The sequence below is a fragment of the Azolla caroliniana genome, unplaced genomic scaffold (genome assembly GCF_043228905.1).
Source record: "Azolla caroliniana isolate FFs.n. ecotype wild unplaced genomic scaffold, voAzoCaro1.0.p SCAF_4, whole genome shotgun sequence".
Classification (NCBI taxonomy): Eukaryota; Viridiplantae; Streptophyta; class Polypodiopsida; order Salviniales; family Salviniaceae; genus Azolla; species Azolla caroliniana.
This window is the reverse complement of record NW_028230439.1, coordinates 25290982-25297688: the sequence shown is the minus strand read 5'-3', so window position 1 is coordinate 25297688 and position 6707 is coordinate 25290982.

The following is a 6707-nucleotide window of genomic DNA, read 5'->3' as shown; positions in this document are numbered from 1 at the left end:
AAGCAGTGGTATCATTACCTCTACAAACAGGAGAACAATCGTGGATTGATTGGTGTTTACAGGGTCAAACGCCGTTGTTATAAGTGAAGTTACTAATCTTTTGTATCATTGCTCTATTGAGTATCTTGGATGGCTATCATCTAAGGCTGAAGAAGAATGGAAAATACACAAATTTGATCATGTTGGTGGCAGATCTTACAACGTAGTTGGCATTCTAAATTGCCACTTGTAGCAAAGGTCTTCATTTGGAGAGTTTCGATTGGAGGATTGCCTTTGGGATTAGCTCTAAAGCGTCGTAGACAGAAAGAGAGAGAGAGAGAGAGAGAGAGAGAGAGAGAGAGAGAGAGAATTATTATGCATCCCGCCTAATTATGGGTTTATTTGGCAACAACTACAAAATATTGCATTGATGTAAGGTCCCTTACCTCTACAAACAGGAGAACAATCGTGGATTGATTGGTGTTTACAGGGTCAAACGCCGTTGTTATAAGTGAAGTTACTAATCTTTTGTATCATTGCTCTATTGAGTATCTTGGATGGCTATCATCTAAGGCTGAAGAAGAATGGAAAATACACAAATTTGATCATGTTGGTGGCAGATCTTACAACGTAGTTGGCATTCTAAATTGCCACTTGTAGCAAAGGTCTTCATTTGGAGAGTTTCGATTGGAGGATTGCCTTTGGGATTAGCTCTAAAGCGTCGTAGACAGAAAGAGAGAGAGAGAGAGAGAGAGAGAGAGAGAGAGAGAGAGAGAATTATTATGCATCCCGCCTAATTATGGGTTTATTTGGCAACAACTACAAAATATTGCATTGATGTAAGGTCCCTTACCTCTACAAACAGGAGAACAATCGTGGATTGATTGGTGTTTACAGGGTCAAACGCCGTTGTTATAAGTGAAGTTACTAATCTTTTGTATCATTGCTCTATTGAGTATCTTGGATGGCTATCATCTAAGGCTGAAGAAGAATGGAAAATACACAAATTTGATCATGTTGGTGGCAGATCTTACAACGTAGTTGGCATTCTAAATTGCCACTTGTAGCAAAGGTCTTCATTTGGAGAGTTTCGATTGGAGGATTGCCTTTGGGATTAGCTCTAAAGCGTCGTAGACAGAAAGAGAGAGAGAGAGAGAGAGAGAGAGAGAGAGAGAGAGAGAATTATTATGCATCCCGCCTAATTATGGGTTTATTTGGCAACAACTACAAAATATTGCATTGATGTAAGGTCCCTTACCTCTACAAACAGGAGAACAATCGTGGATTGATTGGTGTTTACAGGGTCAAACGCCGTTGTTATAAGTGAAGTTACTAATCTTTTGTATCATTGCTCTATTGAGTATCTTGGATGGCTATCATCTAAGGCTGAAGAAGAATGGAAAATACACAAATTTGATCATGTTGGTGGCAGATCTTACAACGTAGTTGGCATTCTAAATTGCCACTTGTAGCAAAGGTCTTCATTTGGAGAGTTTCGATTGGAGGATTGCCTTTGGGATTAGCTCTAAAGCGTCGTAGACTAGAAACGGGTAATTGCTTTTTTTGCATTGTTCAAATGGAAGATAGTCTGATTACTTGTTAGATTTGGAGTTACATTTCTCAAATTTGGCAAGTTTTATACCATGTCTGATTACTTGTTAGATTTGGAGTTACATTTCTCAAATTTGGCAAGTTTTATCACGGTGTTATTTGGCACCTAGACATTGGGTGTTTGCACAATTTACACAAGTTGACCCATAATCAGAGATGGAGATCGTTTTTCTATTTCTGAGATATTGGAGATTGCGTCATAATTGGAACGTGTGCAACGCTTTTGTATTCAATGGTAGACATGGAGTGAAAGCATATCTACAAAAGCTGAAGGGCGTACTACTGTGGCAATTTTCTTTATTGGAGCAAGTGGAAATTCTTTCCTCAATAGAGTGTTCGTCTTGCCTATTGGCAATTCAACATGTTCCATTACCCATGTAGTGTAGTTAGTGGGTGACCATACTCCATTGTCACACCCATTGTGAGTAGTGTTTTTTACACACATTTATTAATAATATAATTGTGTGTTTTCACTAGAGAGAGAGAGAGCCCAGATGGATGTAGCTCAATTGGTAAGGTTGCCCAATGGAGACCAAGAGGTCATGGGTTTAACCCCTACATTCCATAATGGCTTGTAGTGTAACAACTTACCAATAGGGTAAACTAATTACGAGAGAGAGAGAGAGAGAGAGAGAGAGAGAGAGAGCTCAGTTGACAAGGTTGCCCGATGGAGACAAGGAGGTCATGGGTTCAACATTTCACAGTGGCATCTAGTGAATTAAAAGAGATATGTATGAAGTATGTAATAGAGATGTGAGATACTTAATTGGGTTTCGAACTAGTGCTTGTAGTGTAACAACTTACCAAGTTACCACTAGGGTAAGGTACTTACGATAAGAGAGAGAGAGAGAGAGAGAGAGAGAGAGAGAGTGTGTGTGTGTCTTTTTCACATACATTTATCAATATAATTATGTGTTTTCGCCAGAGACAGAGAAGGAAAATGTGAAAAAGTGTCATCAAAAGCTCAATTATTGAAATTGAGAAGCCACATCCATAGTTATGACTTATAAAAAGCTCAATTAAGAATGACAGAAGGGTCACGCTCTCACTAACTTATAAAAAGGAAATATGAAGGGAGAATAGATATAGATATCATATGACCATAAGAAAGATGATAAAGCCTAGTGTAAGACTACTTCTAGTAGAATGTGACAAGGAAAACTTAACAACCTTGTAACGCAACAATTTATACAAATGATGCTTTATGAATCAATGAACTTGGTTTACAATAGGTCCTTTTTCAACAATTATATGTTCTAATAATTCAAAAGACTATTGCACATAACAATGTGTTGCATTCTTTCTCGAAATGTTGGGTCTATTTATGTATATTGGCGTTACAAAATGGCAACAATTTCTAGAAACATAATGTGGAAACGAAATGTTTCTGGTCACGGATTTTGATGGAAAAGAAGTTAAAGGGATACATAATGCGGTGTATACATATGTATGGTTAATGATGCTCAATGAAGTGTTTCAAATATTTTACACCTAAGAGACAAAATAGTTGAATGCTCCCTAGATACATGTCTTTTGTAATAAGCATAGGTGTAAAATTATTGGACAATGAAAACACAATCAACATTGAATTCGTCAAGTTTCTTGCGGCCATTTTAAGAGCAACTTTATCAGTAGTCTTCTTATTGGGTGTTATGATCTCTTAGTTCTTTTATAACCAATGTCTGTTCATAAACTTGTTTTGAAGTTTCAAGATCAACTAACAAAGTGTTTTCAATGTTTCCCGCTATCATAAGTGGTGGGATCAAATTTTGTATTAAGTGGTAATGAAGGTTCATGAATAACTTATCGTTGAAGAACTTTAAAGATCATGCAATCCTAGGTTTAGCATGTGCAAACAATGAAGAAATGAAATTGATATCTAAGTATAAATCCTATTATATATGTTTGTAGTTTAGATGTATCAACATAGTTTCAACTTTCAACATAACACAACCACACCCTAAGATGTATGGATACACAAATTCTTAGTCATTTCTTCTCTTTCTCTAGAAAAAACCTTGAATCATTGTTATTTATTTTTCTCCCAATCAATGAGGAGCTCAACATTCGACTTTCTGCATAAAAACATAGATGTGAAACAAGAACGTAAAGAGGGAAATTCTCCTAGAATAAGCATTTAAAAGTTATTGCTCAAAGAACCAATCCACCAAATCACATTGCATCATCTTCTATTTCCCTACCTTTCCCTTGTCACATGTCTTGTCGTGTCCATATTTATAAGATATCTCACACCATAGGAATAAATTTGAAGAGTGAAAGTTTCTATTTGCTACATGGATATGATCTAGACAATAAATATATTTCATCATTTTCATGTGGATAAAGGTTTGCTCGATGAACTTACAATTGTTTTCCAATGCAAATAGAGACTTGATTTCAAAATCACCATCCATATCCGTTTTACAGATTGTATAATTCTTTACACGAGTGTATTATTCCATGTGAAGCTACATGAAGGCAATGATATGTTCAAGTTGAAAACTATCTTTGAATGGACTGCCTTCCAACCTTTTGTTGTACTACTTATAGTTGTTCAATCACAATCGCTATTATGGTCCAAATGGAAGAGATTAAATATAACCCTAAACCGGAAAGTTGTAGAGCCCTTATAGCATGATATAAAATGGACAAAGAATCTTCATCCAATCAATCATTTTGTGGATGAATACTTTAACATTAGATGGACCGAAGTTTTGTTTTGTGAGATCCTAAGGTCTAAAGTAAAAGACGAGAAACTATTTAAATTGTATATAGTCTTTTTAAGTCTACCCAATGCACGGTGTGATTATTTTTCTCAATGAAATCTTGGGGATTTCTATCTTGTTTATGTTGTTCTGTCATAGATCCAATCATTTGTTGATTTAACCTTCTTTTTATATCTCATTGTCCCCCCTTTTTCTACAATGATTTGTTCCCGCTCTCTCTGTATCATTTATTAATTTCCCTCTCTTTCTCTAATCTCTACCAATCCTGTGAGCAAGCATGTAAAGCTTTGTTTGTCACCTCGTTATAGTAGTCTTGATTATTTATAGCCTATGGTACATAGGCTTGAGCGATTACGTTTTACAAGAATTATGGGGATTAAGTTAGTGTGTGACCATTTTAAGCTACATTATAAAAGTAATTTACATAGACTACATTACATAATATTATTAATTTCGAAATGGTGGTACGGAGATAAAAAGGATTCGAAAGATGAAAGATAAGGTGTTAAAGAAGCGGAATAAATGCATTGGAGACATAAAAGAGTTTTAGGCGAGAAAGTGGAAGGGCACTTTGCAAAAGACTTAGAGCACCCAAATGAGTGTGAATCCACCCTTAGAAAGTATAATATGGATATGAAAATAGGTCAAGGTTTCTAAGATCACAAGAATTTAGTGGTGGTGTTGTTCTTCTTCAATTATGATATATTTTATATACGAGTATAGGATAAATTTTATATTGTAACCTTGATTTTATATATAGATATCAGGACCCTATTGTTCTTACATAATTTGTCGTCTTGTTACTTTCTACCAAATTTGTAATAAGATATTGATGGCCTTTCAAACGTAAAGCACGTTAAATGAGATGATAAAAATAGTCCTATAGTGCTCCATATGCACAATTAGTTCTATCTCCTTTTTTTGTCATTCATTCATTTGTCTATATTAAATAAAAAAATTCTAGTAAGTTTTTGTAAGCCTATTCACATAGATTTTAGACAACTGGTTAGGCATAGTGTGGAAGCACACCAAGCTCGCATTATGCCCAAGTCATTCATATTAGCTTATGCTTGTGGAAGTGACCGACATCAATGTGCAATATGTATATATGCGTAATGAACATTCACCTCTAATTTCCAGAGTAAACATGTGGGTTATGTCATCTGTTGATAAAGCATTCATCTCTAATTTCATGCTCATTTGAAATTTCCAATGTAGAGACATCATTACATACATCTTTCAATAGGCCATTTTGCTCAAGGGATACGAATTCATTGAGACTTGTCATTACAATGAATTATCCATGAAGTAAAGGGAAATGTTTTCTAGAGACAAAATGGAATTTTTCGATAACATCTCAAACAATTTCAAAAATTGTTGTGGGGCATAACAATGAGTAGAAAAATTGTTTGTTTCCATTGATTGTTGGTTCATAGAGCTATACCAGTTGATGGTTGATGAAAAGGGAATGTAGACAATATGTGCCCTTTCTTTATGGATCTAGCAGAGACTGTTAAGCATTGTTTGTGGAGCATGGTTTTGCGATGGAAATATGGAAACGAATAATAACACCATTAATACTAGTACATCCTCAAATCGTGTATACATGGGGAGCGGTATTATGGACCATCAAGAGGAGGTTGCAAATGCTATTGCTATGAGACATGGTTTGATGCAAAAAACATTGATACCTTTGAATCCACAAATAGAAATTGATAAACCTTAAATATGGCAATTGGTAAGTAGTATCACAATTTGGTATATTTGGAAGGCTCGATGTTTGAAGGTATTTCAAAATGTCATTGAAAGACCTGCCCAAATAATTTCTAGGATTTGGATAGAGATTGTGCATAATCTCAGAGGTTCTTTGGATAATATAAAAGGTAATATTCAACACTCACGGTTCAAGCGATCGGAGTTTCATGCCACCTGGGATAGAGACATATTTTATAGACGGATTTCTGATAAGGTGGAGTAGTTCTACTCTACACCGAAACATTTATTTAAGCCAACGGTTAGAATTTAGAAAAAGGGGTTTATTATTGAAAGGTACATCTTGTATGTATATCCTTAAGGAGTTTCTTAATACTAATGTAGTATCGGTTCCCGAACATTTGGATGTTGATCGCAGGCTTCACCGTGTGGTACGTATGGAAAGCGCGTTGCCTAAAGGTCTTCCAGGATCTGGTGCAACCCCCAGAGGAAGTGATCATGGACATATGGTTTGTGGTTATTAGCTGCCTACGAGGGCAATTGGACGAGGTTTGCAGCCACTCCTCTGACGTGGATACTGCCCGTTTGCGTTTTTGGCAGAAATGGCGGAACACGCCTATGGTGACACTAGGAGGAAGTGGCCCGAGGTGGAACTACCAACCCCCACGTTGGCTGTTT